Source organism: Camelina sativa, chromosome 20, assembly GCF_030686135.1.
Source record: "Camelina sativa cultivar CO46 ecotype springtype chromosome 20, ASM3068613v1".
In the NCBI taxonomy this organism is placed as follows: Eukaryota; Viridiplantae; Streptophyta; class Magnoliopsida; order Brassicales; family Brassicaceae; genus Camelina; species Camelina sativa.
In genome coordinates this window covers 28,524,245-28,542,660 of record NC_141899.1, presented here as the reverse complement: position 1 = coordinate 28,542,660, position 18,416 = coordinate 28,524,245, and the positions used below count along the sequence as shown (strand labels likewise).

Genomic DNA, 18,416 nt, shown 5'->3' with positions numbered 1-18,416 from the left:
ACAATACAATTATTAGGCGGTGGAGGAGCATGGGTGACTTGGTGTTTTGTATTTTGGTTTTTAAGTATTTTTAGATAATTCTCGTTGTTGCTTTAGAGTTATCTCTTGGTGTTCTGCTTATCTTTTTGGGACTCAATAGCCCTCTTTCATATAAAAGTAAAAAAAACAATAGAAAAGAGGTAGTTTAAACTACCCATTAAAACACTTTTGTGTCTTGTGTTCTTAAAACTCTTATTGGGACTACCTGTCAGCTTGTAAAATTTTTGCACCAAAAGGGAACCAAATGCTAAGAAACCATTGAGAGTCTCAAAATTAAGTTAACCAGATAATGGTTTGTATCCGTGAATTGTTTACCAATCCAACTTTAACCATCAAAACACAAACTAAACTGTAATTAAACCGATTACAACTAAAATGAAATTAATTTTCAGTTTCTTCAAAATCTTTACAACTCTTCCACAAAATTTAATATTGTGTTCAATGAACATAATTTTTTTTCTTGTGAACATAGAAGAAGATGATATCTTTATTAGAACTAGGTATTAGTCCATGCAATGGGTGGTTGCATGCATAATGGTTTTTGTTATATTTCTGAATATTTATAAAACCAATATTTTGTTCTTTTTTCTATTAACAATAACATAATAAAATAATAGATTTGTTCTTAAGATTGACTTATAAAAATGTATCAAACAAAGTTATCCAAAAAATTAGTAATTATGTATGAAAATATTATGTATAAATATTCCTCATTTCAAAGTTTAAAAAGTATAAATAGAAGATATATATATATATATATATATATATATATATATATATATATATATATATATATATATATATGTATACAACTATAAATATAGCTAACAAAAACAAAATAAAAATATGAAAATTTAACGAAAAAATTTTTATCTTGAAAGATAAATAAATTAGTGGGAGAATGAATTTTATAATAATTATTGGGTAGGAGTTACATTTGAGTTAAATGTAGAATTACACATGATATTAAATGTGAGATAATTAGAATTAATTTTTTAATTTGTTTATTTTAAAAAAAATTTATAAAAGAAATACCAAGTGGCCCAATGAAATTTTAAACTTACACATCATTTGGTTTTTTGTTGATAAACTCATACATAAATTTCAAATTCATATTTTTTTGTAAGTGACAAAAACTAAATTAGTTTTCTTATAAAATCATATGAACTTCAATCTAAAGATTTTTCAAAATCCCAAGGAAAAATTCTATTTTTTGGTTTCTTTTTTTTTTTTTTAATTTTCACTCATCAATGTAAATTATAGTGCTAGATTTTATACTAATGGTTTCATCTTTAGAGGATTTAATTAGATGGTATATTTTAAAAATTATATTCTTTTCTATATTTTACTCCATTTAAATTTGAGTGCTAGAAGAGAATAGAGAATTAGATATGGAATCTTTTAACCTCATGATCATGTGTGGTGAATATAGTAGAAGAATATTAAAAAATAATTACTTATAAGATGATAATCTAAAATAGACAATGGAGATAAACCTTTTAGAACATAAAAATTAATGTAATATAGAGAGAATGAAAGAATGAGAGAATAAGAGAATATGAATAGAAGTGATGTAAAATTATATTCAGAAAAATAGGAGTTACAATTCTAATTTATTATGTGTTTAATACATTTAAGTGGAGGAATATAGTTAGTATTTAGGGGTTACAATTCTAATTTATTATGTGTTTTAATACAATTGAGTGGATAAATTTAATTCATGCATAATTTATATAATTTCAGTTTTATATTAAAGTGTGAGTTAAGTGTCATGATTAAATATTTTTTATTTGTAATTTGAAATAAATAATTTTCTTAATTGCATTGCTAAATGGACCAATAAGGAGAGAGTGAACCTTTCTTTTATATATATGATTTTATAGCTTATTTATATTTCATACAAAATGAGTAAAGTTGTAAGCCATAAGTTATTTATATCATAAATAAAGAGATAATTAATATTTATAATTAATCACTTTTATGAATAAGTTCAAATGAAACTTAAATTTTAAATTGAATGGTCGTTTTAACCTTCATTTATAACAAAAACGTTGATTAACTCATATTTAACATAAATAAACTTGTATATAAATATATTATTTTCCACTTTTTAGAACCACCCACAACAAAAACTGAAACCATTGGCAAAAGAAATTCTATTTTTTTATTGAAATATTACCAAACTCTCTAAAATAGAATGAAGACAACTGTTAGTCTTTTAACTCTTCTATTTCTTGTTTTATCATGTAAATTTAATCTTTGTTAGTGACGATGCTATGTAGATTTTTTTAAATTTTCTTGAAATGTAAATCTTATAAACTAATTTATATTTTGGAAATAATATAGGTGCGCTAAATATCAAGGCAAAAACTTATTTGGAAGAGAACACTCACTCTTTCACCTCGGCAACAAGCCCTCAAATTAACTATAAAATAGGTGAACTTCCACCAGATGAACATCTTGGAGTTTCGGCTGCTACAAATATAATTGGTTTCTGTCAAGAATGTACACATCATTGTTTGAGAAGAAAACGGATTATTGGTGAATGTCGATGGTTTGTTTGTCATTGCTCTACAAAAACAATTGGTGTTGGATTGTAAAATTTTACTAGATACTTATATATAATATAATGCAAAAGTAATTTTTTTTGGTTAAAGTTCTCTCTTCTTATTAATTTTATACTAGATATCATTTTAATAAACCAAATGTTATATCATTTTTTGAAAGTGGTAATTATGAAAACATAGATAATTAACTGAAATTTTTTGACAAGTTAGAAAAAATTTGTTGCTGGAATTTCAGTTTTGCTAGGTAAACAATTGTGTTAAACTTAATGACAGTTTTGCTCTATTTCAAAATTGTCGTTAAATCGTTACAACTTCTTACCAATTCCTTTCTCACTAATTCCGGAGCCTAGATTATCATGTGCAGTCGATTAGTTATATATACAAATAGATTATGCACCATATCGTTAAGTACGTAATCCATTTTTACAAGTAAGCGGAAGTATGTAAATGAAGTGAAATTTTCATTGTTGACGCAGTTTTGGAACGAACTTAGTTAAGAAATTGATTTCATACTTTTCACCTTTTTCTTCTGCTCTCCAAACATCTTTTGTATATCGTCGTCTTCATAATCTTCCTCATTCCTAACAATAATACTGGCGAGATGGCTTCAGAGATGTCCTAACCATATCAACAATGACACCCTCCACGCCGACAAGATATAGCAAATAAATCACCTCCACAATACTGCTGAAGGTAATAAAAGATCGGTTGTTTCAAAGATAAAAAAAAATATAGGAGGCGGGAGAGAAAGGATAACATTTAAAAACGGTCCTGCAAAAAATACAAAGTGTCGGTAAAAATTGCGATAGATCCAGTTTGTTTCAGCAATTTAGACACAGAGATTAATGTGCAGTCAAAATCCAGAACATAAAAGTTTAAAGAGGTATTAGGTTAAAACTTGGAGAAGAAGAACTTTATTAATCTTGACAACTCAAAGTCTTTACAAGAGAAACGTTTCATATTTATATGAGGGGAACTTGGACTGATACCCTAGACAGGTGTCCTATTGGCACATGATAACACTAGATCCAAAAACCCCAAATTTATTGTTGAGAAAGCTGTGTGGCAGAGTTCCTTTTGTCGAGAACACTCCATTTGTATGTGTGGTCCTGTTGCAGTGTTTTGGCGCCAAAATTGGAGTCTTGTTGGGCTTCGCAAGATCCATAAATGATGTTGGGCTTGGACCGGTTTTGCGGAGCAAAACCTCTGGAACAATTGGAGCAATTGGAGGTTCCTTGTTCATGCTAATACACCCCCTCAAAGTTGGTGTCGGAGGATCGGAGACGCCGAGTTTGTATCTCAAATCATAGAACGGTTCTTGAGGTAGAGATTTGGTGAAGATGTCAGCAATCTGATACTCTGCAGGGATGTTTTTGACCACCAAAGCATCTTGTGCAACCCTTTCACGAACATAGTGAAAATCCACATCAAAATGTTTAGACCTGGCATGTAAGGCTGGATTAGCCGTGAGATAAACAGCTGAAAGGTTGTCACAATATAGTTCTGGAGTATCAGTCTGATAAACACCAACTGAACCAAGCAATGTAGTGATCCATTTAAGCTCAAAAGCAGCAAAGGACATGGTTTGATATTCAGCTTCGGTTGAGGACTTGGAGACAGTAGGATGTCGTTTTGCAGACAATGATATGATGTTTGTTCCAAGATAAGTGCAAAAGCCTCCTGTAGATCTTCTAGTTGCTTTGCAACCTGCCCAGTCACTATTGCAGAGCAGAGTCTGTTCTTGAACTAATGTTAACTCCCATATTAACTGTGCCTTTTAAGTACCGTAGAATACGTTTCAAAAGCTGAAAATCAGCTACAGTTGGAGCATGCATCTTCTGGCACACGAAATTGACCGCAAACTGAAGATCTGGTCGAGTAAGTGTTAAGTACTGCAGTTTTCCTGCTAAACTTCGAAAATAAGTAGGATCAAGGAAAGCTTTGTCATGTCTTTCATCTCGATCAAGCTGTAGAGGTAAAGGGGTTGGCATAGGAGCACAAAGCATGCCAGCAGTCACCAAAAGATCTTTAGCATACTTCTCTTGATTCAAAAACAGACCACCTTCATGAAAATATGCTTGTATTCCCAGAAAATAATGAAGAGGACCTAAGTCTTTCATTCTAAATTCCTTGTTCAGACATTCCAAAAATCCTTGAATCAGCTGATCATTACTGCCAGTCAAGATCATATCATCAACATATAATAGTAGATACATGATGTCCTTGCCTTGTCTGTAGATAAACAACGAGGGATCTGGGATACTGCAGAAGAAACCAAACTTTAGCAGATAGTTGCTAAACTTATCGAACCAGGCACGAGGGGCTTGTTTAAGTCCATAGATAACCTTTTTAAGTTTGCACACATAATCTGGTCTTAAAGGATCTTCAAATCCAGGAGGTTGCTGCATATAGACTGTTTCTTTAAGATCTCCAAGCAAGAAGGCATTTTTCACATCTAGCTGCTTAATGTTCGAATTCTTAGCAACTGCAGTGTGAAGAACAGATCGAACAGTATCTGTTCTGATTACCAGACTAAAGGTTTCAATGAAATCAACTCCTTCTTCATGATCATACCCCTTAGCAACTAATCTTACTTTTAACTTGTCAAGACTGCCATCAGCATTGAGCTTTGTTCTGAAAACCCATTTACAACCCAGAACATGCTCAGCTTCCTCGGGTGGAGCCAAGTCCCATGCATCAACTTCACGCATCGTAGACATTTCTTCCCCCATAGCGTCAGTCCAACCTTCATCTTGTAAGGCAGCCTTTACTGTTTTAGGTTCAGGATAGTTGCTTTTTACTGTGAACAGCACATATTTAGGATTTGGTTTGACGATTCCTGACTTGGCTCGAGTGATCATCGGATGAGTAGATGTTGTTGGTGGAAGATCTTCACTAGTATTGATATCATTGATTTCTGCTGTGTTAGAAGGTTCTTGATTCATGTCAACAACTTCGTCATCTGCAGGTGAATCAACTCTCTGGATGGAGACAGGATCAGGAGACGGTGATCTTGAAGGCAAAGGAGGAAATTCTTGTTCTGAAAAGAGAGAATCCGACATAATTTGAGGAACTATGCTTGACGATGAGACAGTCTGAGACGAAGACTCATTTATATCCATCCTGCTAGCGGAAACAAGAGAGCTGTTGCCTATAGAAGCAGGGTCAAGGCCTGACGTACACTCAGAACTCTCTGTTTCTTTAGCAGTAGACAATAATGAGGAACTCTCTGTTGAAGAAGAAATAGAACCGGATTGCCAGGCTGAAAGCAATGGAGTTGTAGCCTTTGAAGCATAGTCATGATATATTTCTGTATATGGAAACCGATTTTCATCAAACAAGACATGTCTACTGATATAGATTTTTCGAGTTGGAGGATGCAAGCACCTATAGCCTTTGTACTTCTCATTGTACCCCAAGAACACACAGTGCAGAGATTTTGGATCGAACTTATTTATGCCATAATCACGAAGATAAGGATAGCATGAGCATCCAAAAACTCTTAGAGCAGTGTAAATTGGAGTCTTCTTATATAAAACCTCATAAGGACTAGCTTTATTATGCAGCACAGAGGAAGGCAACAAATTTCCTAAGAAATTTGCAGTGAAAAAGGCTTCAACCCAAAGTTCTTGTGGTGCATGACTCTGAAACAACATCGACAAACCAAGTTTTGTAATATGCATGTGTTTGCGTTCAGCAAGACCATTTTGTTTTGGTGTATGAGGACGCGAAATGAGCTGTTTAATCCCTTCATTTGAGAGATGAGTAGTGAATCGTGTACTGATAAATTCACCCCCTCCATCACACTGGAACATCTGAATCTTTAATTTGAGTTGATTCTCGACTAATTGTTGAAATTGCAGAAAAAAATAGAGTAGAAGTCTGATTTTCTCTTGAGAGGATAAAACCATGTGAATCTTGAGAAATGATCAACAAAAATAACATAGTAGTGAAATCCTTGAGGAGAAACAATTGGAGAGGGACCCCATAAATCACAGTGAATGTGTTCTAGGGGCTTAGAAGAAACATAGTCTGAAAAAAGAAAAAGTAGTCTATTGATCTTTCCTAGTTGACAAGCTTCGCATATATGAGAAGGTGCCTTATTCAGAACGATAGAGTTGTTTCTTGACAAGAGCTGCAGAATCTCACTGTGTGGATGACCGAGCCTTTGATGCCATATCTCTTCACTGGCTACTTGTTGTCTATTGGAGTAGAGGGCAGCATAGCTTGGAATCCTTTAACACATAGAGACTATTGTCCTTCTTTCCTATCGTGAGGAGCTGTCTTGTCTGCAGATCCTTTATTTTAACATAGTGTGAGTCGAATTTTACAGCATAAATAATCATCAGTCAACTTAGAAACAGATAGGAGCGACTTAGTGATATTAGGGCAAACCAAAACATCTTTTAGAGGTAACTTACCTTGAAGAATTGTGGAACCAACATGCGTTATTGGGAGAAACTCACCATTTCCAACAATCACTGAATCTGTTCCTGCATACAGTTGAGCATTCTGTAAGGCAACTGTTGAGTTTGTGATGTGTGCTGTAGCACCAGTATCGGAGATCCATTCCTGCCCTGCAGAATATTCCTGATCAGACAGCCTCATTGCAGCTAAAGCTTGAGCAAAGTCGTTGTTGTAATATTCCTCTTCAAAGCGATGATTACAGTTGTAAGCAGAATGTCCAGACTTTCCGCATATCTGACAATGGTCGATTAGACTGAAACTGTTGATGAAAACCTCTGCCTTGTGTTGAATAACCACGACCACCTCTGCTGTGACTTCCTCTACTCTGAGCTCTGCCTCTGTTTGAACGACCTCCTCGAGAGTGACCACCTCGATTGCTGTAACTACCGTTGTTGTTGCTTGAGTAAGAGTGTGAGTTTTCATTCTTATTGGTATAAAAAGTTTGATGCAGTGTGACTGCAGTTGCAGCTTCGTATGCTTTAATCTTATCTTCAAAGTTTGTTAGCTTGAAAACAACATCATCAAAACATGGACCTGGATAGGTTTCCATAGACTCTTCAATCACAGTGCAAATAGACTCGTACTCACGACCTAGACCAGTCAAAACCCTAGAAATCTTCTCATGTTCTGACAGAGGAGATCCAATAGAATCAAGTTGATCACATAGGGACTTTATTTCAGCAAGATACACAGCCATAGACTTTCCCAACTTATCTATAACATAAACTTTCTTCTGCAGATCTAGCTTCCTAGTGGTAGAAACACGGTCGTATCGTTTAGCAAGAGAAAACCATACCTCAGAGGAAGAACGAAGACCATAGACACTTTTGAGAGCTGACTCAGAGAGAGATCCAACTAGCCAGGCCATAACGAGCTGGTCTGCATGCATCCACCTCATGAACTTTGGATTGCTAACTTCTGCAACTCGATCTCCAGTCTGAACCACCATTGTTGGAGAAGGACGAGGTGTGGCACCAGTAACGAAACCAAGAAGCATTTAACTGGATAAAAACTGCTCAAACTGCATTTTCCAGAGCAAGTAGTTGTTGTCATTTAGCTTCAGAGTAACACACTGAGAAATAGTCACTGTCGGTGGAATAAACGTTGCTGCAGAAGAAACTGGGAAAGGAGGCATAGTAGGTTGAGGAATCGGTGGTGAGATGGTAGGTTGAGGAATCGGTGAAGAGGCTGAAAGATTTAGAGGAGCAGAGATTTGAGATGTGGTAGGTTGAGAAATTTCTGCTGCAGTTTCAGATGTCATGACTGCAACAGCTGAAATCGGTTGTGAAAACAAAGAAACTGAAGCTAAATTTTCCATAGCTCTGATACCATGAAAGCTTAAAGAGATATGAGGTTAAAACTTGGAGAAGAAGAACTTTATTAATCTTGACAACTCAAAGTCTTTACAAGAGCGACATTTCATATTTATATGAGGGAAACTTGGATTGATGCCCTAGACAGGTGTCCTATTGGCACATGATAACACTAGATCCAAAAACCCCAAATTTATTGTTGAGAAAGCTGTGTGGCAGATGTTCCTTTTGTCGAGAACACTCCATTTGTATGTGTGGTCCTGTTGCAGTGTTTTGGCGCAACGATTGGAGTCTTGTTGGGCTTCTCAAGATCCATAAATGATGTTGGGCTTGGACCAGTTTTGCAGAGCAAAACCTCTAGAACAATTGGAGCAATTGGAGGTTCCTTGTTCATGTTAATAGAACAAACAACACATCATCGAGAAGATAGGCAGAGCTAAGCGGGAGGGAGCCACGCTTAGTGGCTCGAGAGAAGCGACCATCAGGAAACGTCACAGAGGACGGACTGATGTCAATGAAGTTAACTAAGAGAGAACAGTCTCCAGTCATGTGATGTGAAGCGCCTGTATCAATAATTACATCAGTAAGACTGATTTTACCCGACAATTTTTCAGATGTGGTGGACAGACGTTGGCTTTAAAGCAAGTTGATTAGTTGAGTAATATGGTCTGTGCCGCTGTCGGATGCGGTTGCAACACGAGCGTTGCTGACCCGTCCTCTGCCACGACCTCTGGATGAACAGCCACCACGTTGAGCAGAACGAAAATTGGTGTTTCCACAAACAGAGACGTCACGAGTGTCAGAAGTGGAGGGACGAGTACCACCTTTTTGTTCGAAATACCAATCCGGGAAGCCATGAAGTTGAAAACATTCAGAAACATCATGGCCTTGGCGATGACAATGGGTGCATGAAAGAGTGGAGCGATCGCGAGTCCGAGAGCCAGAGACAGCTGCAACTTGGGAAGCGACCTCCGCTTGAATAGAGAAACCGATGCCCTCTGTTTTGTTCACTTCACGCATAGTCGCAGCATTGATGTTTTGTTCCTCTCGAACAGCACGAGAGTACGCTTGATTCAAAAAGGGATGAGGATCTTGATTAGTAATAGCAGAACGAATGTTGGTAAAGTGAGGAAGATCAAGACCAAAGAGGAATTGATGGACTTTGTCGTCTTCACGGTCCTTGGCAATATCAAGGGCTGCTGCGCAACAGCAGATGCGGCTGGTGTTGTAGTTTTGGAGTTCTTCCCAAAGCTTCGAGAGACGTCCGTAGTACGCCAGAACGGAACGACCATTCTGTCTGCCAGCCGAGATTTCATCCTTTAGGACTTGCTTTCTCACGCCATTCCTGACAGTAAAGTGATCATGGAGAGAGTTCCACAACGTCGAAGCATAGGAGACAAACGACACAGTGGAGTGGAGCTTCGGATCAATAGAGGTATGTATCCAGCCAACAATCATTGATTTTGCAGCAAGCCACATACCCAACTCTGGTTTTGCAGCTGGTTTAGGGATAGTCCCATCGATGAAACGAGTTTATGTTCCGCCTAAAGCGATTCCTTCAACTCAGTTGACCATTCGAGATAATTGTCTTCTGTGAGGATGACAGAAGAAATCAAGGCACCTGGGTTATCAGATGCATTAAGAGAGTATATTTTGGTAGTAGAGGCATCTGTTGCTGCAACGACTTGCTGTTCCGACATGGTAAAAGCAAAGGCAGGAGACAAGATGCTCGAGTAAAAAAAAACAAAGTAGAAGAGTTTTAACGGTGGTGGTTTTTCAAGGAAAACAACGGCGGCGGTGAGAAAAAAAAATAGGTCACAAGAAAAATGCTCTGATACCATGAAATATTTTATGAAGTTGTTGTTATATTCATTCACATAGTGTTGCAATTTATACATACAGAGTTGAGAGTTTATGATAGAGTCATATCTAAGTAAATATTATATACATATTCGAGTATATCGTAATAGATATGAAACGCATGAGAGGATTTTAATTACTTGAGCTGCACATACGATAGTAGAGAAAGTCTTGAATCTGTGACTCGTGTGATTGTGTTTGGAGTTCTTAATATGGCCTTAATCAGAGACAATCCCTTGCACACCGCTGTATTTAAAAAGCTTGATAGCCTCGTCTAATGAGTTTCTTCTCACATCCTTATAGATTTCACATCCTCCATTTGCTAAGAAGAATACCTATAATAACATATATATAAGCAATTCTAGGTAAACAAATTGTTTTGTAACTGACAATGGAGGCGATAAAACAAAATTAGCAATCTTATTGGATAGCTCCTCTGCATATTCCTAATGAATCGAGCCGCATAGGGATGAAAGCTCAAGAAGATAATGGGTCGGTACTTCGTATGGTCGTTTAGAACCTACTCATTTAAAAGATTGAGATTGTTGATCGCAATAAAAATAAATAGGAAAACAATATGTCTTTTACCTTCAAGATGTTGTCAAGAGTTAGACGTAACTTTTTTCTCCATACACTGTATTATCATCAAATTTGAGCTTAGTATTGAATCCTACTAACTGAGTAACTGTATTATCATAAATAAAGGTGTACGTATTACCAGAAATACTTAGTGAGGCAATCCTACCTGCCCGCTATCGGGCCTCAGCCTTCGATTCTTACCGGCTCGCTATCAGGCCTCAGCCTTCGAGTCTTACCGGCTCGCTATCGGGCCTCAGCCTTCGAGTCTTACCAGCTCGCTATCGGGCCTCAGCCTTTGATTCTTACCGGTTCGCTATCGGGCCTCAGCCCTCAAGCTACGGTATCAGGAAGTCTAATCTTTCTCTCGGGCTATCACCCTACAGCGTGCCTTCGAGTCGTCACCCAAAGTCGATATACCAATTATACCCTCAGTGTAGTGACCCTCACTAAGGGCAGAAATCCCAAAATAAAAATTCGAGGAAATGGCCCGGAAAAGACTTAAGGAAGTAGCCGGAGTAAAACAAAGAAGAACGACCACAATAAGTCCGAGGAAAAATTCACAAATCGGAGAATGGCCAAGCCAATACTGAAGTGACTGGAGGAGCGATCGAGACCTCAGGACCGATCGAAAGCTATCAGTTTTTGAGGAAATAGCATCCGCGGAAGAAACGGTCAAGTATCGAGAAAGATGTTCGTGTCATTCGAGACGTACCGATCGTGACGTCCGAGACGTACCGCAAGGGCCGAGAGTAGTCCGGAAACGATCGATAAAAGTTGTCCGGAACTTACCAAGAAGGCCGATAGCCATCGAGAAAAATTGGTCGAGGAAATCCGTCGAGAATGTCGAGGAAATTGGTCGAGACAACCCGTCGAGAATGTCGAGAAATTTGGTCGAGGAAATCCGTCGAGAATGTTGAAGGAATCGACAATGTCCGAGAGACCGAGAGAATTGGCCGGAATTTGCCGAGAGGGCCGAGACATCCGAGAGATATCCGAAGATACTCGAGAGTTGTCGAAGGTTACCGAGGAAGTCCGAGAACTGCCGAGGATGACCGAGAGGTGTGTCCGAGAGGATCGAGAAATCCGAGGGGATGTCGAAAGTGTCGACAGAGTGGTCGGGTTTTGTCGAGAAAATGCGGAAATCGCTTCTCTCACAAGACTGACCAATCCTCTTACATGCAAGTCATGCAGAGATAAATTGGGAGTTGAAGGAAAAATGTTGAGCATGCATTGGGCGGTGTAATGCACGCGCCACATGCAGCCAAATTTTCGCCACTTGTCCAAACGCACTAAGGGAGGAAGAGGAGAGATCAAGCCTATAAATATGGGATTTGTGGCTTCATTTGCTCATTTTCTCTCATTTTCTCTCATTCCACTCAAAAGAAAAGCTTGCTTCTCTCTCTAAATCTAGAGAGAGAGTGTCGAGAGAGAGAGAGAGTTTGTCGAGAGGGAGATTGCCGAGAGAGTTGAGGGAGATCTTCGAAGGAGATCAAAGCGAGGTGCTGCTTGTGTCGACAGAGATTGTCGAGGGAGTTGAGGATCTGCGGTGAAGCTGATCGAGAAGCTGTCAAGTGCGAAGGAATTGTATGATCCGCGGTGCCGTGAAGTCCAATCATCATCGATCCCATCAAGGTGAGTTCTGTGGTAATTGTTTGTTGCATGTAGACTAGATTCTTGGTAGAATCAGTTAAATTGTTGCATGCATAAACTTGGTAGGATTCACGCTAGATCCAGTTAAAGATTACATCGAATTTGAGCTAGGAATCACCATGCAAGATCGCAAGTGAATTTGGTTGCAGTTTAAGCAATTTTGGACTTGCATAAAAATTGGGTTTAGATGCATGCATGATCGAACCTAGTTTTACTTGAAATTATTCTTGTTGAAAACTGGTTTCATGCATGATTAAATGATTAAGTATTTTGCAATATATTGCATAATTTTAATCAAGATTATTGCATGCTTAAATGGACCTTAAGGATTTAACTGATTAAATCGAATAGGTTGCATGCGAATTGAGAGTTGAAGTTTGTTAGAAATTTTGATTGCTTAAAAATGGTTGCATGCATGATTTAAACTTGGTAAAGTTTATTTGCAATTTTGATTGCATAAAATCGGATGAGGTTATTGCATGTTAAATGAACTTAAGGGGATTTAAGGGAATTAAATCATTTGGCCTTGCATGCATAATTTGGACTTGAGGATTTAAAAAGGGAGTTAAATCATGAACGGTTGCATGCGTATTAGAACTTGTTGCATTAACTTGCTTAAGTTGATTATATTGTTTGCATGCAGGTAGAATAATCTTAAGTTGCTTGATTCATTTTCTTGCTTCTTGTTGATTATTCCATGTTGGTTGTTCTTGCTTAATTGCTTGCATGCGTAGAAAATAATCCTAAGTTGCTAGATTTATCTTTCTCGCTTCTTGTGTGATTAACGCATGTACTTTTCTTGCTTGATTCCTCGCATGCGTGCTTGGTTAATCATAGCTCGGATTGTGGTGGTGTTTTATTTTAGCTAGTCTCTCGAATTTGTTTCTTGAGTCTTAGCTAGTGTAGTGTCGATAATTCTGGTTCCATAAGCGTGTGTCACGCGTGAGTTCCCGACGACCACTCACGCGGGGACACTGTTACGGCTGGCTAGCTACCAGCGTAACCGCTACATGACGATGTAGCCAAGTGGTGGGCGCATTGCTGGTGACCTTTGTGGTCTCGGCATGGGAGATGGTACGGAACAGAACAGATTATCGAAGGGCCCTAGGTGTAAAGAGTTAGAGCATTCAAGTATTCCTTGTCTGAGTCTATTCGTCTTTACATGCGTGTGTTGTTTAAGAGTTAGAATAGTTCAAGTATCCCTTGGTTATTCTAGTCATCTTAGAGAGTTGCATTTGGTTCAAGAGTCTAAGTGTTCCTTAGACGTCTTGTGTTGTGTATAGCGATGTCTAGATCATCGAGTCGAGTCGTTGGATCTCACTTTTCTCGCTTGTGTATGGTTTAAATTGCTTCCGCTATGGCTTTTGTTGCGTTGCTTTGATTACTTACTAGCTTATTTGCCTTGCTTGTTTTCTTTGCTTGCCGGGGTAGTTGGGTTGGGAAGTTAGTATCCTGTTTATGAGAAAGGGGTACCCAGGCTCACTGAGTAATCTTAGATTACTCATGATAATATTTTGGTCTTGCAGGGAAGCCCAAGCTAGTTTAGAGCCGGAGCAAACATTAGGGTACCGGATAGGGTTTTACGTGTTCTTTGTAAAATCCTATATTTTGAAAACGGTTATAATTATTTTCCCGACTATCTTTATATATTGCTTTAATGATTTATTTTCGATAAATTATATTATTAAAGTGATATATACGGTTTTCAGGAAAACATGGCAAGTTGCAAACGATACTCGGCCTTGCTCGGGCCAACACAACGCGTGCTGTGGGACGCAAGGGTTGCAAAGCCTAAGCGAACCTCGGCCGTGGGCGGAGTCGCGTCCAGGAGGACTGGTCGGGAAGCTGCAGCTTCCGTCCCTCGACCGGACCACCAGGGTGCGGTTCCCACAACAAGTAGCGTCTCGGCACCGTCCGATGGCCTCCGTGGTCATAGAGCGGTTCGGGGGCATTACAACGGTGGTTTCAGAGCGGTGTTTTCGAACCCGCGAGCACTTGTGCATTTCAAAGTTTTATCGAGTAAATGTGTCGCAAGAAACATTAGAAACTTTTATCCGGTGGTTTGCTTGTCTAGCTCTAGGGTGAACCGTAGATTGGACTAAGCATTTGACCTTGTTTCTTGTGGGTTTTAGAATGTCTTCAGGTGATTCAGGTTGCAGAGACGGTTCAGGGAGTGAGGGGCCGAGACATGAGGATGTTGGGCATCACAATGGATATTTGTCGACGGAGTCGGAGAGTAGCCATGAGCCAATTGACCCGGAAACTTGGAGGGTGGACGGGCTATTGGGCGAGGATGATTTGGATGTTGGGATTGAGGATGGTGTGTTAGGTGCTAATGACACCGAGTTGTCTATCAAGACTGATCTTTCGGAGTGTTCGGACGAACCAGAGGAGATGGAAGCGGATCAGGATGATCAAACGATCGTATTGGAGGTGGGCGAGTCGAGCCGTGTCCACGTAAGGATAGACGCTCAAGGAAACTTTCAGACCGTGCCAGTTGGAGAGCATGGAGAAGCAGCGTCTAAGTTTACCGAGAGACTGCAGAAATTGTTGTTGGAGCTCGTGGAGGAGCAGAATGATGATACCAATCCCGAGGAGTTTATGCGAGAGTACCCGGATACAGTCGAGAGGATTCTTAACTTCTTGACAGAAGCATACGGGGATGGAGAAGAAGCTAGTGCTGAAGCGAACAGGGTAAAACCCGAGACTGGAGATAGCCGTACAGAGCAGCCGGTAGAAGAGAGGCCGGAGACGGTCGCGAGGATCATGCTTGTACTGAACGAGTTGCAATCACCGCAGAGAGCGAGTGAGGGTGTGGTTGAGCCGATAGTGTTGGAAACCGCGAGAGAAAGAGGTGAAGGAGGTGAAGATCATAAAATCGAGGAACCAAGGACCAGAGAAGTGGAGGTGACCGACGTTTTGTCAAGTGATGACGAGGGGATACCGACGTTTGTGGTAGAACCGATGTATGACCAAGACCCGATACCGAGTGACTTAGACCGAGAAGCTGAGGAAGGTGTGGAGCCGAGAGTTGACGTGAGGCCACGGGCTAGTATGAGCCGCGATGTGAGAAACCGAGGTGGACCTGACCGAGAGGAGCCGGATCTTTTGATGCCGAACCAAGTTGTACCAGACCCAGTGGAGTCAAACCAGATCGTGCTGAGGCGCGATAGTCCTATTCGAGCTGTACCACTGCAAGTGGTGTTTTCTGATCAAGAGCGGGAACCAAGAGACCCATTTTGGGAGAGAAGTGAAAGGATGGCCAACCTAAGGAGAACAAACCGAGAACGTGTAAGGTTCGAGGAAGGGGAAAGTAGTACTAAGAGACCGAGGGTTTCGTACCAGGAATTCCAGGCGAGGGAACAGCCTGTGACCACACAGCCGAGAGGGCGTTTGAGGACGAGAGCCACTGCTAGGAAGAGAGTAGTGTACCCCCAACAAGTTGTCAGGAGGAATGCAGCTTATTGTGATTTGTGTGAGGGAGTTGGACACTGGACCAGGCACTGTTGGAGACCAGCGCTGAGGCGGATGTGTGATCCGACTAATGTGGAGTGCGAGTGGTGCGGAATGCGAGGGCACTTTGCCTTTCGCTGCCCAAACCCAGACCTTATGAGATACACGAGGCCGTGTGAAGTTTGTGGGTTGTCGGGGCATTTGAATGCTCATTGTTGGAGGACGAGACCACGACATTTACCGATTCCCGAGCATGTTGTGTGTACCGAGTGTGGGATGGGAGGACACTTCGCTGATAGCTGTCCGGACCGAGTTATGCGAGAAGAAGGGAATTCATCGAGCCAACTTGTGCATACGGGAAGGAACCCGTTAGACCGAGCTACCCGAGTCGAAGAGAGCCCAACGAATCAAGATAGAACCTCATTGTCTGCTGCCTCTACCTCAACCGCATCTCCCGCAGAACCGCGACCTGATGAGCCAGCTAGGGAGTGCGAGTGCACTTGTGAAGCGTGTACTAGGCTCAGGAACCCGTAGACTGGCTGGGAGTAAGGGAAGTTTTTTTTTTTTGGGTGTTGTGTAAGGGTCGGATAAGTTTTCTTTTTGTTGTAAGTTCTAGACTTGACCTTGTTGTATCAGTCTAGGATCCGAACCCTTAGGTTTGTCGGCTAAGTGAAGTAGAACCTTGTTGACTTGTGTAAAAGTACTTGTGTTCTTTAGCCGAATTTGTGTTGGTTGTGGTACTATTTAACTTTTGCTAATCTTGACTTGTTTAATTACTTGCTTGATTGTTGCTTAAGTTTTATAGGTTGCATGGTTACTTATTTTGCATAATTAGCTTGCATTGTTCAGCGTGATCGATGAGGATTCACTTTAGCCACCGCAAAGCGCGATCAGACAAAAGAGAAGAAGATCAAGAAAGATCAAGAGAGTTCAACTCAGAAAAGGGCAATCAGTTCAGTTAAGAACAAAAGAAAGAGAAGAGAAATGATGGAGAAGGATGCGGCGAATCCAAAGAAATCGAAAGAGAAAAAGAGTGGTGCAAATAATTGAAAATGGCGAAACAGTTTGGGAAAGGCAAACCCAACATGAGCAATAAAGTGGCAAAAACAAACTAAGAAGATCGGATCAAGCGCGATCAAGAAAATGCAAAAGTAATGCATGATCTAAGTATTAAATGCACAAGAGGGTGCAAGAAGATAATACATGGGAGGTGAAGTTGTCTACGAATAGACAAGAGGGAGCAAGAAAATAATGGATGATAAAGACGAAGAAGCCAATCTTGTGCTAGGTGTCGAAACAAGTGCGGTTCTATTGAGCCAAACTTCGAAAAGAACTAAGAAGGTAACAAAATTTGGAGAAGAGTTTTGTAATCGGATCAAGGCGTGAAAGGAGTCGGAGTGAACCAGAATAATTACCAAGGCAAAGAGTCAAGAAAAAGCTGAAGAAAGAGAAGTAGTGAATCAAAGAAGTTATTACAAAGCGAGATTGAAAAATTTGAGAGACCAAGTAAGTGCTGGAGATGAAGAAGCTTTCCAAAAGCATCGACAAACGGTGTAAGTGGTAAAAGTGTGAAACAAGACTATGGGGAAGAAAGAACCAAGGAAAAGAGAGCTCCAATAAAAATATTGGCGTAGTGGTAATCACAAGACGCGGACACTTGTGTGGAGAAGTGTCGATATCCTAAGGAGAACAGAAGAAATTTGAGAATTCGGGGACGAATTCTTATTAGGGGGGAAGAATGTAGTGACCCTCACTAAGGGCAGAAATCCCAAAATAAAACTTCGAGGAAATGGCCCGGAAAAGACTTAAGGAAGTAGCGGGAGTAAAACAAAGAAGAACGACCACAATAAGTCCGAGGAAAAATTCACGAATCGGAGAATGGCCAAGCCAATACTGAAGTGACCGGAGGAGCGATCGAGACCTCAGGACCGATCGAAAGCTATCAGTTTTTGCGGAAATAGCATCCGCGGAAGAAACGGTCAAGTATCGAGAAAGATGTTCGTGTCGTTCGAGACGTACCGATCGTGACGTCCGAGACGTACCGCAAGGGCCGAGAGAAGTCCGGAAACGATCGATAAAAGTTGTCCGGAAGTTACCGAGAAGGCCGATAGCCATCGAGAAAAATTGGTCGAGGAAATCCATCGAGAATGTCGAGGAAATTGGTCGAGACAACCCGTCGAGAATGTCGAGAAATTTGGTCGAGGAAATCCGTCGAGAATGTTGAAGGAATTGACAATGTCCGAGAGACCGAGAGAATTGGCCGGAATTTGCCGAGAGGGCCGAGACATCCGAGAGATATCCGAAGATACTCGAGAGTTGTCGAAGGTTACCGAGGAAGTCCGAGAACTGCCGAGGATGACCGAGAGGTGTGTCCGAGAGGATCGAGAAATCCGAGGGGATGTCGAAAGTGTCGACAGAGTGGTCGGGTTTTGTCGAGAAAATGCGGAAATCGCTTCTCTCACAAGACTGACCAATCCTCTTACATGCA

The 18,416-nt window shown here is 40.2% G+C and overlaps 1 long non-coding RNA gene across 1 annotated transcript; it reads left to right on the top strand.

Annotated features, from left to right (window-relative positions):
- Window positions 1-2,157: 2,157 nt before the first annotated feature.
- On the top strand, window positions 2,158-2,695 carry LOC147919513 (uncharacterized). The gene is made up of 2 exons (XR_015592340.1): window positions 2,158-2,285; window positions 2,386-2,695. It is a non-coding gene; the product is annotated as an uncharacterized LOC147919513 (long non-coding RNA).
- The last annotated feature ends 15,721 nt before the right edge of the window (window positions 2,696-18,416 follow it).